The sequence below is a fragment of the Trachypithecus francoisi genome, unplaced genomic scaffold (assembly GCF_009764315.1).
Source record: "Trachypithecus francoisi isolate TF-2019V2 unplaced genomic scaffold, Tfra_2.0 Lachesis_group3, whole genome shotgun sequence".
In the NCBI taxonomy this organism is placed as follows: Eukaryota; Metazoa; Chordata; class Mammalia; order Primates; family Cercopithecidae; genus Trachypithecus; species Trachypithecus francoisi.
Window position 1 is genome coordinate 139,643,426 of NW_022681468.1, and position 17,852 is coordinate 139,661,277.

General features: G+C 43.8%; 1 pseudogene; it reads right to left on the bottom strand.

Moving 5' to 3' along the window:
- Positions 1 to 1,637: 1,637 nt before the first annotated feature.
- LOC117070670 lies at positions 1,638 to 3,513 on the bottom strand (annotated as a pseudogene).
- Between the last annotated feature and the right edge of the window lie 14,339 nt (positions 3,514 to 17,852).

A 17,852-nucleotide genomic window follows, 5' to 3' on the forward strand; every position in this document is an offset into this window, starting at 1 on the left:
TGTAAAATTAAAAATTCAGTTCCATCAAAGTAGCCATATTTCAAGTGCTCAATAGCTACTGGTAGCCCAGCAGATATAGGCTATTTCCATTATTAAAGAAAGCTCTAATGGACAGCACTGGACTAGGGCATGTATTCTGTATTTTTCCCCTCACCCACCATCCAATAATGAATAATAGTTCAGAGTAAAAGTGGAAAAAAAATGTGTATTGTAACCAACCAGGCAGCAGTATCTGTGGCACCTAGAATCTAAGTGGTCATCAGCTGTTTAGAGGCATGGCCTGTATTTGATCATAGCTTTCATTTACATGCTATCCAGCATAAGCAGTAGTCCAAAATCTGGTTCATCTTCCATTCATTTAACAAGTACTTGCTGAATGCATGTTCTATGCCAGGCATTGTTTTAGATTCACAATATAAAATTCCTGCTCAACACAGAGCTGACTTACATTCTAGTCAAGGAGACATACAATAAGCAAATACGCATATAATATGTGAAGTGCTAGAAGTGTTAGAAGAAAAATAAAACAGGATAAAGGACTAGCAAGGACAGTGGTTTTTGTTTGTGGGGTTTTTTTTGTTGTTGTTGTTTTTTGAGACAGGGTCTTGCTCTGTTGCCGAGGCTGGAGTACAGTGGCATGTTCATGGCTCACTGCAGCCTCGATCTCCCAGGCTCAAGTGACCCTCCCACCTCAGCCTCTCTAGTAGTTGGGACTATAGGCATGCACCAGTATCCCCAACTAATTTTTGTATTTTTTGTAGAGATGGGGTTTCACCTTGTCATCCAGGCTGGTCTTGAACTCCTGGCTGAAGTGATCCTCCCGCCTAGGTCTCCCAAAGTGCTGGGATCACAGGTGTGAGCCCCTGTGCCCAGCCAACAGTGATTGTGTGTGTGTACGTGTGTGTTTTGGCACTAAGATTTTTATTTACCCACCTTATTGCTTTCTTTAAACATTTGTATAAACATTATAAGCCAAATTATTCTCTGGGGTTGTGATAGAAACCATCTTGTTACAAAGTAGTGGCAGATCTATGCCTGCTTTTACATTTTAATGGCTCCTGTCAACCTCTGGCTGTTACTTCTCTATCTTTTCTCAGTTGTCCCTTAACAGTCTATTCTAACCCCTGTAAAACAAGGACTAAAAGTACCAACCTCATTGTTATGAGGTTTAAGAGAAGGCCCAGCACTAAGCCAGGCTCTCAGGAAAATTCAAACAGTTCCTCCTTGCCCTTCAATATAGCTCCTTCTCATCTGTCACAGGCTGAGGAACCACTGAGCCTGTAAACCAAGCACACGGGTATCAGTCCACAGACCAGATAAAGGCCTAGATGGTAACGTTTTAATACTTGGGTTTTGTGACTCCACCACCAACTTCCAGGCTAAGGAAGGACAGACTTAGTGAGCAGTTCCAAGACCACTGAGCTCATGGTTCCCTGTGGCTGCCTCCCTTGTACCTCCATCATGATCAGGGCTTGAGGAGGGTCCTTTCAATTCCCTTTGCCATGCTTGGAAAAGCATGAGGGATGCAGCACAGGCTGAAAACTGAGTGACCAACCCCAGGGAGTCAATGGGGAACACTGGCAAGCCAATCACAAAGTTGATGCCATTTGCCCTTAGGGAGGAGAGGTGGGGCCTGGGCAAGGAGGACAGCTGGAAGGTGAAGGACAGGCCTGGCTCTCAGTAGTGGTAGTGATCCAGCTTGAAGGGATTATCACAGGACATGCCCAGATATTGGGCTTGCTTCTCAGTCTGCTTGGTCAGTTTCATGTTCACCTTGCCCAGATGGGCCTCAGCCACTGCCTTATCCAGCTTCTTGGGCAGGAAGTGAACCTCAATGGGGTAGTTGTTTGAGTGGGTCCACAGCTCAATCTGCACCATCGCATGGTTGGTGAAGGAGTTACTCATCATAAAGCTGGGTTGGTCCATAGCACAACCCAGGTAGACCAGCTGACACTCAGCCAGCAGGATGGTGCCACGTCCATTCTTTAGCCAGTCCTGGTCCATCTGGGGCTTGATGTTCACCTTCTTCATAGCATTCTTGTTGAGCCACCTGACATCGATTTCCACATCAGAGTGTCTGGTGTTACACACAATGGCATCATCCTTCATCTGTTCAAAGTGCCTGTTGGGCAGCTAGCCAAGGATTATGTCAACACAGCCTGTGGTGGTGACAAAAATGTTGCCCTCCTGACAGGCCTCGTCCATGGTGGTCCCCTCATAGCCCTTCATGGCAGCCTATAGTGCATTGATGGGGTCGATCTCGGTGATAATGACATGAGCGAGCCCCGAAACCCCACAGGGCCTGGGCACAGCCCTTGCCCACATCACCATAGCCCACTACCACAGCTACCTTGCTGGCAATCATCACACCTATGGCCTACTTGATGCCATCTATGAGGGACTGGTGGCAGCCATAGAGGTTGTCAAACTTGCTCTTGGTGACACAGTCATTAATGTTGATGGTGGACACCTTCAGGATCCCACTGTCCATCATCTTGTATAGGTTGTGGACCTCAGTCGTGGTCTCCTCAGAGATATCTCTGATGCCCTACAAGAGCTGTGGGTACTTAGTGTGGGTGAGGTTGGTAAGGTCCCCACTGACATCCAGAATCATGTTGAGGAGCTTGTCCTTGAAGTACAGTGTCTGCTTGATGCACCACAGGTACTTCTCCTCCATTTCACCCTTCCAGGCGTTCACTGGACTCCCAGCCTTGGCAGTGGCAGCTGCTGATGGTCCTGGATGGAGAAGATGTTGCAGCTGGACCACTGCACTTCAGCACCCAGGACAAGGATGGTCTCAGTGAGGACAACTGTCTCCACGGTCACGTGCAGGCAGCCAGTGATGCGGACACCCTTCAGTGGCTTGGAGGCTGAGTACAGCTCCCGCATGTGCATCAGGCCTGGCTTCTCGTTCTCCTCAGTGTCCAGGGCCTTCCACCCCCAGGTGGCCAAACCAATGTCAGCAACTTCGTAGGGTAGTTAATGAGACACACTGGTGGTGCTTCTGCACAGAATGATGGACATGGGCAAACAGGACCAAGCCTCAAACTGGGGACAGGCACAGGGCCGGCAGCACTGGGCAGGGCAACAGTGGTATTTGTAATGGATAGTCAGGGAAGGACTCCCTGTGAAAGTGACATTTCCATAGAGCCTTTGGTGAACAGAGGGAATAAGCCATGGATACATGTGGGAGAAGAGCAACCAGGCAGTGGGAGCAGTACAGGTGAAGGCAGTGAGGCAGGAAAAGGTGGGTGTGCTGGAGGAACAGCAAGGAGGCCATATGGCTGGCATAGAGTGAGTGAGTGGGATCATGATAAGATGATGTCAGAGGGGTGGGAAGGGAATGGAGCACAGATTACATAGGACTTTGTAGGTCACTAAAATATGTTTATCCAGAATAATACAAGAAGTGAATAATGTTAATAATTTATTTAAAAATTGTAGCTTTTATTCATATGATACGATTAGCAACATTGTATAAAAATTTTCATTGCAATTTTTTTTTTTTAGCCAAAGCATAAGTATCCTGTGGTTTATTTACTGAGCATTTATTCTTTTCTATCCATCTGTTTTTTATTGCCTAAAGACAATGATTACCACTGGTAAAGGCTTCACATAAAATAAATTTAACAGTTTATTTGAGCAATAAAGGATTCATGAATGAGGCAGCACTCAAAATTGGAATAAGTTCAAGGCTGAGTGCAGTGGCTCATGCCTGTAATTCTAATACTTTAGGAAACTGAGGTGGGAGGATCGCTTGAGCCCAGGAATTCAAAACGAGCCTAGGCAACACGGTGAGACCTTGTCTCTACCAAAAAGTTTAAAAAAAAAAAAAAAAATAGCCCAGCATGGTGGTGCATGCCTGTAGTCCCAGCTGCTTGGGAGGCTGGGGCGGGAGGCTTGCTTGGACCTGGGTCAAGGCTGCAGTGAGGTGTGATCGTGCCACTGCCCTCCAGCCTGGGTGACAGCGCAAGACTTTGTCTTAAAAAAAAAATAGAAAAAAAGAATAACTTCAGAGAGCTCCACTTTAACAGCATGAGCAGCAGCATGCTTATAGGCCGAACATGGAGGCAAAAGTAAAGAAGTGACTTCATTGGCTACAGCTAGGCATTTGCCTTGCTTGGGCATGATCCAATGGAAAGTTGCTAGTTATATGACTAACAGCTGTCTGTCTGTCATTGGCTGGTAGTTCGCTCTATGATTGACTGAAGCGTGGCTTGGGGTGTGTGTGTTTAAATTTAATCAGTTTCTCAGAGAACGAAGAGAAGCTAAGCAGAGCATACATACTCAAGTATTTACATCTACAATTTACCCATCAAATAAATGACTTCTCTGGGGAAGAGCTAATAAAGAGGTGCAGGAAGGTCAGGAGTTACACTAATTACATTCCCTCCACAAGGAAGAAACATCAAAAGTGGGAGAGAAAGTTCCTCCCTCGTGATTGTCCAACAATCTAAAAAAAAAAAAAAAAAAAACTCTAGTTCACAGACATATAAGATATTAGCATCATGAAAAAGAGGAACATGCCAGGCACAGTGGCTCATGCCTGTAATCCCAGCAATTTGGGAGGCCGAGGTGGGCAGATGACGAGGTCAGAAGATCGAGACCATCCTGGCTAACACTGTGAAACCCCGTCTCTAATAAAAAAGTACAAAAAATTAGCTGGGCGTGGTGGCGGGCGCCTGTAGTCCCAGCTACTCGGGAGGCTGAGGCAGGAGAATGGGATGAACCTGGGAGGCAGAGCTTGCAGTGAGCCAAGATCTCGCCACTGCAGTCCAGCCTGAGCGACAGAGCGAGACTCTGTCTCAAAAAAAGAAAAAAAAAAAAGAGGAACATTTGCTAGAATTTAAAGACCCAGAGATTTGACGATGCATATGAATAGCTAAAGATAATACACTCATAAGTAATTTTTTTCTTTTTTTCTTTTTTTTTTGAGGAGTCTCTTTTTGCCTAGGCTGGAGTGCAGTGGCGCAATCTCAGCTCACTGCAACCTCCGCCTCCTGGACTCAAGCGATTCTCCTGTCTCAGCCTCCTAAGTAGCTGGGATTACAGACTCACGCCATCATGCCTGGCTAATTTTTGTATTTTTAGTAGAGATGTGTTGGCCAGGCTGGTCTCGAACTACTGACCTCAGGTAATCCACCCACCTCGGCTTCCCAAAGTGCTGGGATTAACAGCGTGTGCTACTGCGCCTGGCCTGAGTTTTATTTTTTATTTTATTTTGTTTTATTTTATTTTATTTTTTGAGACGGAGTCTTGCAGTGTCGCCCCAGCTGAAGTGCAGTGGCTGGATCTCAGCTCACTGCAAGCTCTGCCTCCCGGGTTTATGCCATTCTCCTGCCTCAGCCTCCCGAGGAGCTGGGACTACAGGCGCCCGCCACCTCACCTGGCTAGTTTTTTTTGTATTTTTTTTTTTTAGTAGAGACGGGGTTTCACCGTGTTAGCCAGGATGGTCTCGATCTCCGGACCTCGTGATCCGCCCGTCTCAGCCTCCCAAAGTGCTGGGATTACAGGCTTGAGCCACCGCACCCGGCCTTGTTTTTTAATATGAAGTTATACTTCTCTCTAATTGGACTGAACTTACCTCAATAAGGTAAGAGATGCCCTCTCATTCTGTGATTTCATGAGTTAATGAACAACTGTTTACTTTTTAATCCCTTCTTGATTTTACAGTTAGGTCTTCTCTCTGCCCTTGTTGGTTTCATTTAAGCTAATTAGAGTTTTAATCTGGTTAGTAGGTTATTGAGGGGTTCCCCATTCCACTGATTACTTTGTCTTCTTCTGAACCTTCCCTGCTTTTATTAGCTCTTTCTCACAGTTGTGATACTTGTAATACAGTATTAGAAATGGAGATGCACATGGTTTTATCCCAACAAGGGAAAGTTTTCGGTGTTTGAGCCTATCACACAAAATTTTTACGTACTTTTGGAGATCAGCAAAGACTTACTTTATCTTCTTTTTTGTTGTTGTTGTTGTTGTTGTTGAGACAGAGTCTTGCTCTGTCACCCAGGCTAGAGTGAAGTGGTGCCATCTAGGCTCACTGCAATCTTTGCCTCCCAGGTTCAAGCGATTCTCCTGCCTCAGCCTCCTGAGTAGCCAGGACTACAGGCGTGTGCCACCACGCCCGGCTACTTTTTTGTATTTTTAGCAGAGATGGGTTTTCACCATGTTGACCAGGCTGGTCTCAAACTCCTGACCTCAAGCAATCAGCCTGCCTCGACTTCCCTAAGTGCTGGGATTACAGGCATGAGCCACTGTGCCCGGCCAGTCTTACTTAATCTTTTTATGAACTCAGTCATAAAAAGGAATGAAATAATGTCTTTTGCAGCAACTTGGTTGGAGCTGGAGGCCATTATTCTAAGTAACTTAGAAATGAAAAACCAAATATCATATGTTCTCACTTATAAGTGGGAGCTAAACTATGAGGATGTAAAGGCATAAGAATGATATAACAGACTCTGGGAACTTGGGAGGAGAAGGGAGAGGGAGGTGAGGGAGAAAAGACTACATATAGTAGTCTTTTGGGCACGGCTTACACTGCTCAGGTGATGGGTGCACCAGAATCTCAGAAATCACTGCTAAAGAACTTATCCAGGTAACTGAAAACCATCTGTACCCCAAAAACTATTGAAATAAAAATAAAAATAAAAATAAACTTCTTATGAATTGTCTCTGCAATTTTGTCATATTAACATTAAGTGGCAAAATGAGAATCGCATTCAACAACCATAGGAACTGTTGAGCTATAAATGTATTGAATTGAGATCATAACATCAACACACATACTTAAGTATTTTCTATATATTTACAAAAATAGCTATTAAATTTTAGCTGTAGTAATATTTTAAAGGAAGCATATAATTTAAAGAAGATACTTCTTTAAGTAAAAATTCTAAAAAAATATATATGGCTGGGCCCAGTGGTTTACACCTGTAATCCCAGCACTTTGAGAAGCCAAATCAGTATAATATCTTGAAGCCAGGAGTTTGAGACCAGCCTGGGCAACATAGTGAGACCCTGTCTCAATGATAATCATAATCATAATAATAATTTCTATGGAGTGGCTCGTGCCTGTAGTCCCAGCTATATGGGAGGCTGGGGTGGGAGGACTGCTTGAGCCTAAGAGGTTGAGGCCGCAGAGAACCATGATTGCATCACTGCACTCCAGCCTGGGCAACACAGCAAGACCTTGTCTTTAAAAAGAGAAAAAAATTCTAAAAAAATTTCTGCAATTTATTCTCATTTATGTGACTCCTAACTAACAAGTAATATGAGGTCATCTATGGGACTAGAAGTGTGATGTTTTTATGGAGTACTTCTTCCAAATCATTGGTAAATGTATTAAATAATACATGTCTGGTGGTTTTCAAATTTCCATGTTATCAAGCAATACATGGCTTGAATAAACAGCACAACACCCAGTGTAGGCCCAAAACAAAAACTTGCAAACTTGCAAACTCAGGGCTAAACAAATGCATGGGATCCTCTAGTCTCTCACCAACCCATAGAAAGCTGTGTTTGCTGCTGATATGACTGGACACACCTTTGAAAGTGTTTCAGAAGAGATATCAGACTCACTGCCACCTCATTTATCCATGAAAGAGTTTGGAGGGAGCAGGGATCACTCAGCCAATTTGGAAAACGTGGAGTTTTTCTAGTGGGGTTAAAATAGTGTTGGTCTATGTAACAAACTTTTAGACACCCATCACCTGGGGAATTTTCCATATCAGTCCTGGTTTCTGTCTTAGGCTGAGCCAGCTTGTTGCTTAGCTGCCCGATGAGAGTCGGAGTACCTGGGTTATCTAGTAGACAGATGAGTGTGTCTTTCCTTAAGTATGTATGACAGCCAACCTGGTGTTTTCACTCAGTAGGTAAAGAGATGGAGCCAAGAAGCTTTTTTTTTTTTTTTAAGACAGAATCTTACTCTGTAGCCCAGGCTGGAATGCAGTGGAGTGATCTCAGCTTTCTGCAACCTCCACCTCCCAGGTTTAAGCAATTCTCCTGCCTCAGTCTCTGGAGTAGCTGTGACTACAGGTGCGCACCACCACGCCCAGCTAATTTTTGTATTTGTAGTAGAAATGGGGTTTCGCCATGTTGGCCAGGCTGGTCTCGAACTCCTGACCTCAATCAATCCACCCACCTCAGCCTCCCAAAGTGCTGGGATTATAGGTGTGAGCCACTGCACTCAGTCCCAAGAAGCATTTTTAAATGCTCATGGTGACTTCTCATGCTGGTAGTCACAGATTGCCCCTGAAGAAAGAAACACTACCCAGTCATGAGACAACATTCTCTTCAATCTGAATTTGCTTTTTAAATAGCTATGAGAAATCTTGCGGAAGATTTCTGAAATTTTAACTAGATGATGAGATTCTTTATATAGTTACTGGGAGTTTATAATCTTATCTCTGTAATATTTTTAAATTCTAAATCTCCCAGTATGTCATTCTATAATCTGCCAAATGCAGAGGTACAATGTATAAACCATTTTTAATGGTTCTTTTTGTGATAGAAATGTATGAAAGGGCAATGCCATTCTGGTTGTTTTTCCTACATTTATATAACAAATTATAACAAAACTGTTAAAAAGTTTTGTCACTGAGGTGTGAGGATATTATGTATGTAAACATATAGTAAGAGTGTGAATGTGTGTCCTCTCTGTAGGTCAGAATAGTGTGTGAACTGGGTATTTCTTTTTTTTTTTTTTTGAGACAGAGTCTCGCTCTGTCACCCAGGAGGCTGGAGTGCAGTGGCGCGATCGGCCTCCTGGGTTCACGCCATTCTGCTGCCTCAACCTCCCGAGTAGCTGGGACTACTAAAAAATTAGCCGGGCCTGCCCCCAAGCCCGGCTAATTTTTTGTATTTTTAGTAGAGACGGGGTTTCACCGTGTTAGCCAGGATGGTCTTGATCTCCTGACCTCGTGATCCACCCACCTTAGCCTCCCAAAGTGCTGGGATTACAGGCATGAGCCACCATGCCTGGCCATGAACTGGGTATTTCTATAATTACATAGTACCTCTGTAGATAGGTGAGCATATTTCAGAATGTAATGGAGTGTCTGTGTATTGTATATAAATGGAGAAAAATGGGATGACTGGATGAACTGGTTTATATATCTCTGTCTAGGAGTGTGATAATTTAGATTATGGGAAAATTCACAAGTAGACTTTTTCATTGTTTCATAATTGGACTACATGCAAAAGACCAAGTGATTTATATTTTCTTCTTTTTATGAGAAAAGTGTGAAATATGATTAGCAGATTATATTGATGATTTCTGTTGTTCCAACTCATGTTTCAATATAATAAACACAAAATTTCCATAGAATCCTGTATATGAAAAAATCTCATATTTATGTTACAAAAAGATTAAATATACACAGTAGGTGCTCAATATATGTTACCTGACTGCAAATGTAGCTGACACCAAGGAGGGAAAATTAAGGAGTGGTTTAGTACACTTCAATAATCTCCACCAGCAACCCCTCTCCTATTCTTTAATGGAGACAGGGAACACTTTTATCAATTTTGTTGTAAATCACCATGTAAATACACCTTCAAGCCTGCCCTTCCAACCTGATTGGATTCCTATGCCCTTACTATACACGAAATCCGAAACTGGCAATGACTCTGATTCACTAATATATGTTGCCTTTGAGATAATCTGGCTCTCCTTCCACAATTAATTTATTTTTCACAATAGATTTATTATTCTATTTAGCAACAAGATCAGGTAGACTGACAGACAAGATCATTTAAAATCCCTATGTCTCCAAATCTCTTCCTCTGACTTATGCCACCATTAAAAATTCATTCCTTACTATTAAAATGTAGCATCTCGACTTGAGACCAGGAGTTTGAGATCAGCCTGAGCAACACAGCAAAACCAGTCTTGGAAAAGAAAACTAAAAAAAAAAAAAAAAAAAAAAAAGAGGTAGCATCTCTGGGATAACCTTCTGTCTTAGCATTTAACTATGTTCAACTATTTTCCCAAACCAGGCAGCATGAAATTATGAAATTTTGAGCATTAATGAAAGGGAATTAAATACATGACAGGTAAATTTTGATAAGATTATCAAAATTATCTACACTTTCAAAGTGAAGATAACAAAGATGAAAGTATTGTGGGAGCCAAATATTTTGCAGGGAGACCTTGGACAGCTGAGAGGCTTCATGAGGAACTGGAACATATAAACCCTCCCAATTAAAGGAGGACACAAGGTCTAAAAGAGAAGGTCCATGTGCTTCCCCATTTCAACTAGAATCCAACTCCACAAGAACTTTGTAAATCACATATATATGGTTCATAGTTTAATCTTTCCATCCACTGATCCATTAAAATTATACTCTGCTAGTAATAACTATGTTCATACACAATTATTTTGCACACAATTTCTCTGACATGGATAGAATCTTCTTCCAAAACTGAAATTTTAATGTAAATTTGACTTTTTTTTTTTTTTTTTGAGACTGGGTCTCACTCTGTCATCAAGGCTGGAGTGCAGTGGCATGATCTCTGCTCACTGCAACCTCCCCTTCCCAGGCTCAAGAAATCCTCCCACGTCAGCCTCCCTAGTAGCTGGGACCACAGGCACACACCACCATACCCAGCTAATTTTGTATTTTTTGTAGAGACAGGATTTCACCATGTTGCCCAGGCTGGTCTTGAACTCCTGGGCTCAAGCAATCCTCCTGCCTCAGCCTCCCAAAGTGCTTGGATTATAGACATGAGCCACTCTGCCTGGCCAAGACTATTTTATTATAGACTTAAACATTACATATTCTGAAGCTGTATTCATTTCTTAATAATCATTGATATTGATTCAAATAATTTTATAACTAGAAATGAGTGATCCCTTTGATTTTTTTTTCTTTGTTTTTAGACAAAGTCTCACTTTGTCACCAGGCTGGAGTGCAGTGGCGCAATCTCAGCTCACTGCAACCTCTGCCTCCCGGATTCAAGCGATTCTCCTGCCTCAGCCTCCCGAGTAGCTGAGACTATAGGTGTGCACCACTTCGCCCAGCTAATTTTTGTATTTTTAGTAGAGGCGGGGTTTCACCATGTTGGCTGGGATGGTCTTGATTTCTTGACCTCGTTATCTGCTCACCTTGGCCTCCCAAAGTGCTGGGATTACAGGTGTAAGCCACCGTGCCCGGCCGATCCGTTTGATTTTTATATATCAATATTTATATTCTGCCAAGAAATATTGTGTAACTTGACTGATTCATTTACGAACTAATATGCCTCAGAGCTCTTTCATCTCTTTTGCACCTCTGTGCCTTTTGCACTATCTATCCGCCTAGAAAACTTTGTCCTTCAGAACAGAGTTCATACTTTATCCAGGCTCTGTGAAGGAGGCAGGCAGAACAAGCAACTCCTTCTTCTATATTCCTGTTGCACCTTGTACATAAATGCTTCCTTTAAGCACTCGTCATATTTGTGAAATTATTACTTATCAACCTTTTTTTCTCCTCTTTAAAAAAATCTTGTTTGACTTTCTAACATCTAGTGTAGTGTCTGGCACTTGGTGGTCAATTGGAAACCAATAAATGTTTGATTAATTGGCAAATAAAACTTCCTACTGAAAACACTAAATAGCTGCCTATCACTTTTAAGATAAAATAGACTCCTCAATGCAGCATACAGGATTTTTGTGCTCCCTTCTCCAGTTTCATCTCCTGTTAGGGTTCCACAACACCCTAATTTCTAGCCATGCTGAACTATTGCAGATCTCTCAACAAGCTTAGCTTCCTTGCATTTACTTCTGTACTCTTTGTTCACCTGGAACATTCTCCCTCCCCTCAAACCATTTGGCAATTTCCGTTAACCTTGTAATCTTCATCTCGTTTTCTCTTTCCTGCAAACTCTATTTTCATCCCCTCCTTGCCCTTTCCACTGTGCTCCCTCAGCATTGTGTAATTATCCTTAGTGTAATTGTTTGCCTTTTGGTCTACCAACGGCAAAGTAGACATCACAGCCTATTTCCCTCTCCTATTCTGCAGCTCCTTGAGGACTAGATGCAGCACCATTGCTGCCACTATGCTTTGTGAGTTTGAATAGAACTGAGGGGTGGGGGGCACCAAGAGTGAAAGGAGGAAGCACAGCAGTTTTTGAAAGCAATGCCCTTACCACGAAGTTTGCTCAACTCCTGCCTTGCAGGACGTTACTCTGAAGATGGGATGTTTGGCTTACAAACTACTTGGCAAATATCATTTTCCAACAATGCTAATTATCTCGCAATGGTCCAACAAGGTTTGGCAAGCTCAGCGTTTCAGGAACAATTCTCATGTCAGAAACAATTCAGCATTTCAGAAACAACTGCAATCTGAGGAATCATATATAGAAAGATTAAAAAACCATGGATGTCTTTGAAAGATTCTAACTCCAGGCCAGGTGTGGTGGCTCACTCCTGTAATCCCAGCACTTTGGGAGGCTGAGGCAGGCAGATCTTGAGGTCAGGAGTTCGAGACCAGCCTAGCCAACATGGTGAAACCCTGTCTCTACTAAAAATACCAAAATTAGCTGGGCATGGTGGCACATGTCTGTACTCCCAGCTAGTCAGGAGGCTGAGGCAGGAGAATTGCTTGGACCTGGGAGGTGGAGGTTGCCGTAAGCCGAGATCGCGCCACTTTACTCCAGCCTGTGCAACAGATGAGATGCTGTCTAAAAAAAAAAAACAAAAACAAGCAAACAAACAAAAAAAACAAAAAGATTCTAACTCCAAACTTAAATTGGGAGACAATGAAGGAAATGAAATCACTTCTTCCTTCTGACAATGTACTCCTTCCACAGACTCCTCCTCCCACCAGCACTTCAGGCTTTCATGCTGCCACTGTCATTCCCAGCCTCCCCCTGCACCCACCCTAGCATCCTACCCTCCTTCCCCAGGGCCTTTCCTCTTCATGGACCTTTGCGAATTCATCCTCTCCAAGGAAATGATTTCTGTCTCTCTGCCTATTAGCCAGATGATCTGGTAGTCTTTTTTTTTTTTTTTTTTGAGACGGAGTCTCGCTCTGTCGCCCGGGCTGGAGTGCAGTGGCCCCATCTCAGCTCACTGCAAGCTCCGCCTCCCGGATTCACGCCATTCTCCTGCCTCAGCCTCCCGAGTAGCTGGGACTACAGGCGCCCGCCACTTCGCCCGGCTAGTTTTTGTATTTTTAGTAGAGATGGGGTTTCACCATGTTAGCCAGGATGGTCTCAATCTCCTGACCTTGTGATCCGCCCGTCTCGGCCTCCCAAAGTGCTGGGATTACAGGCTTGAGCCACCGCGCCCGGCCGATCTGGTAATCTTTAATAAACATTAATGGATAACCTCCCAAAACTCTTCGAAAACTAGAAGAACTAGACCCTTCCGTTAATAATGTCAGTGTTTTACCCCAAGGTACACGTCCCTGCCTGTTGGGACAGAGAAGTGCTCTAGATTGTCTGCTGGAGTTTCATAACATTTACTAAAAATGCCTTCAAATTTCATGTGTCCCTGCCAATTATCTCCTGGCACATAAAAGTAATCTTATATACTCAGTGTTTCTTTTTATGCCCTTTTCTTGGGCCTACCAGGAAACATCTTTCCTGGCAAATGGTGTCAAACTGAAGAAGCTAAATCTTTGGCCAACTGTAAGAGGAAACCTCAAAATAAGAACAAAGAAATTAACCAGAGCGTGCAACTTAACATGCACAGGCTGAGAATCTTTTTTCGCTTTTCCTTCCCCTTTTTTTCTCCCTTCTTTCTTCTTTCCATTTATTAAACAAAATCTATTCCAAAGTCTACAACAAAAATTTCCCGGATGAAACTGCAGATAGCATACTGTAACAAGACCACAGGCTCTGGAACTAGATGCCCCTTTTTGAATCCTAGCTCTGCCAGTTAATAGGTATGTGACCTAGGCCAAGTTATTTCACTTCTCTGCCCCTCCATTTTGTCATAAATGAGATATTAATAATAGTTGCTACCTCATAGGGTGGCTGTGAGTCAGAGTAAGTTATTTATTACCTAAGAAGTGCTTAGACACAGAACTGTTCCCCCAAAATATTAGCTACAGTTAACTGCTGCTTAATTCTAGGTGGCTAATGGGACTTAATTAGGGGTCCAGTGGAGTATGGGGAGAAAAAAAGGTTTTTGGGTAAAGGAAATGTTTTATGTGGAGTCCCTGAAGGAGGAAGGAGGTGCAGAATATGGGGAAACTGATGAAAGTTGGTAGTAGCTGGTGAGGTAGGCAGGGGTGAGATCATTCAGGGTCTTGTAGACCATATATAGGATTTTGTTTTCATCCTAAAAGCAATGAAAAGCCCTTGAAGGGTTGTTAGCAAGGAGATGACATAATTTGATTTGCTTTTCTAAAGATAACTCCTGTTGCTGTGGGAGAGAATAGTTTGAAGGCAAGCAAGAGGAAATACGGGGAGATCAGTGAGAAGGTGGGTGTAGTTGTCAGGTCAAGATAATGTATTGCCTTTGACCAAGTTGGCAGTAGTAGACATAGAAATGGACAAGGCAAAAAGCCATTTTTTAAAAATTTAATTATTATATTTTTTGAGATGGAGTCTCGCTCTGTCACCCAGGCTGGAGTGCAGTGGTGCAATCTCGGCTCACTGCAACCTCTGCCTGCCAGGTTCAAGCAATTCTCCTGCCTCAGCCTCCTGAGTAGCTGGGACTACGGGTGCACACTACCATGCCCAGCTAATTTTTTGTATTTTTAGTAGAGACAGGGTTTCACCAGACTGGTCTCGAACTCCTAACCTCATGATCTGCCCGCATCGGCCTCCCAAAGTGCTGGGATTACAGGCATGAGCGACTGCGCCTGGCAATAGGCCATTGATGAGTTAGAACAGGATTGGATGCTAGAGGCAAGAAGAAGGTGTAACATGTATGAGCAGGGAAAAAGATATAATGATGCTAGTCTCTAACTTGAGCCACTGGGTGGATGATGGAGCCATTCGCTAACATGGAGACCATCAGAAAAGGATTAGGTTGTGGGAGAAGAGGAGAGGACTTATATTGAATATGTTGGATTTGAAATGGCTGGGACACCTTCAAATGGAGTTAGAATGGATATATGGATCCAAGACTTGGAGACAAAATTTGACTTAGCTGCTTTTTTTTTTTTTTTTTGAGACAGAGTCTCGCTCTGTCGCCCAGGCTGGAGTGCAGTGGCGCCATCTTGGCTCACTGCAAGCGCGGCCTCCTGGGTTCACACCATTCTCCTGCCTCAGCCTCCCAAGTAGCTGGGACTACAGGCGCCTACCACCACGCCTGGCTAATTTTTTGTATTTTTAGTAGAAACTGGCTGGACCGCGTCCAGCCAACTTGGCTGCTCTTAAATTTGTCAAGGTGAAAAGGACAACTTCAGTTAGTGAGCGATAGTACAGTAATCTTGGGAGGCCGAGGTGGGCAGATCACCTCAGGTCGGGAGTTTCAGACCAGCCTGACCAACATGATGAAACTCCATCTCTACCAAAAATACAAAATTAGCCGGGCGTAGTGGCGCATGCCTGTAATCCCAGCTACTTTGCAGGCTGAGGCAGGAGAATCGCTTGAATCCGGGAGGCAGAGGTTTCTGGGAGCCGAGATTGCGCCATTGTACTCCAGCCTGGGCAACAAGAGCGAAACTCCATCTCAAAAACAAACAAACATACAGAAAAACAGTAATCAATAAACAAGTCCACATTTGGTTAAGAGAGGAAAAACTTTCCCATAGCTATTGGTTGGAGCATGAGGGACAAATAGACTGCTTAGAAAGACTGGATTTCGGCCAGGCGCGGTGGCTCAAGCCTGTAATCCCAGCACTTTGGGAGGCCGAGACGGACGGATCACGAGGTCAGGAGATCGAGACCATCCTGGCTAACATGGTGAAACCCCGTCTCTACTAAAAAATACAAAAAACTAGCCGGGCGACATGGCGGGCGCCTGTAGTCCCAGCTGCTTGGGAGGCTGAGGCAGGAGAATGGCGTAAACCCAGGAGGCGGAGCTTGCAGTGAGCTGAGACCCGGCCACTGCACTCCAGCCTGGGCGGCAGAGCGAGACTTCCGTCTCAAAAAAAAAAAAAACAAAAAAAAACTAGCCGGGTGAGGTGGCGGCGCCTGTAGTCCCAGCTACTTGGGAGGCTGAGGCAGGAGAATGGCATGAACCCGGGAGGCGGAGCTTGCAGTGAGCTGAGATCCGGCCACTGCACTCCAGCCTGGGCGACAGAGCGAGACTCCGAGACTCCGTCTCAAAAAAAAAAAAAAAGAAAGAAAGAAAGAAAGACTGCATTTCAAGCAAGCATTTCAACTTACCGGGCGCGGTGGCTCATGCCTGTAATCCCAGCACTTTGTAGGGCCGAGGCAGGCGGATGACGAGGTCAGGAGATCGAGACCATCCTGGCTAACACGGTGAAACCCCGTCTCTACTAAAAATACAAAAGAATTAGCCGTGCGCGGAGGCTGAGGCAGGAGAATGGCGTGAACCTGGCAGGCGAAGCTTGCAGTGAGCCGAGATGGCACCACTGCACTCCAGCCTGAGCAACAGAGCGAGACTCCATCTCAAAAAAAAAACTTAATGTAAAAAATATTTTACTTGAAGAAAGGGAAAAGGAGGCAAGCAGAGAGTTTCTGTGTCTAGTTTTGAAACACGTTTCTGCTGCAGATCAGAACTATCAACCAAGAGCAGCCAATCTTTTGGAAATTGAAAAACTCCCACAGGCTTAGATTTTAAGTGGGTACTCAAGGTAAATATAGCGCTTTCTGGAGTCTGAAAGGTCTCTATTAATTTTGCTTAAACATTCCAGGCTAAATTATCAGAGCCTCATATCTGCTGCATAGCTTTGAAGTTAATCTTTTAGAGACTCTTCAGACATCGGACTAAGTCTTTTAGAGCTTTTGAACGAAGCTCCAGTTATGATGAAAGATATGGATTCATATTTTAAGATTGAGCAGGCTATATAAAATATTGTGTCCATGAGGATGTCAGAAAAGATACTTTTACTATAGAAAATCTCACACAGGCCAGGCACAGTGGCTCATACCTGTAATGCCAGCACTTTGGGAGGCCAAGGAGGGTGGATGACCAGAGGTCAGGGGTTCGAAACCAGCCTGGCCAACATGATGAAACCCTGTCTCTACTAAAAATACAAAAAATTAGCCAGGTGTAGTAGCAGGCGCCTCTAATCCCAGCTACTTGGGAGGCTGAGGCAGGAGAATCGCTTGAACCCCGGGGGGTGGAAGTTGCAATGAGCTGCAATCACACCCCTGCACTCCAGTCTGGGCATGACTCCATCTCAAGAAAAACAAAACAAAACAAGACAAAAAGGGCCTGGTGTGATGGCTCATGCCTGTAATCCCAGCACTTTGGGAGGCGGAGGCAGGCAGATCACGAGGTCAAGAGATCGAGACTGTCCTGGCCAACATGGTGAAACCCTGTCTCTTCAAAAAATACAAGACTTAGCGGGCATAGTGGCACTTGCCTGTAGTCCCCGTTACTTGGGAGGTTGCGGCAAGAGAATCACTTGAACCCAGCAGGCGGAGTTTGCAGTGAGCCCTGTGCCACTTCTCTCCAGTGTGGCGACAGAGAGAGACTCCATCTAAAAAAAGAAGAAACGGTACTAAAGGGGGGAAAGAAAAGATTTGTAAAGGGGAGTGCATTTAAGGTACAAAGGAAAAAAGAAAAAGAAAATAGATACCCAATATTGATTTATTTGGGTTTCTTTGAGTACTATTACAGCGAAAAATGCTTTTATATGTATATTAGTCATTCTAAATTATTCCTTTACAACTTTATACTGGTATATTTTCTGATTTGAGAAGTGTTTTTGAAGTTATTCAATATTATTTGTTGCACCACCCAAACATTACTAAAAGTATAAGAAGGTGTCTTAGTCCATTT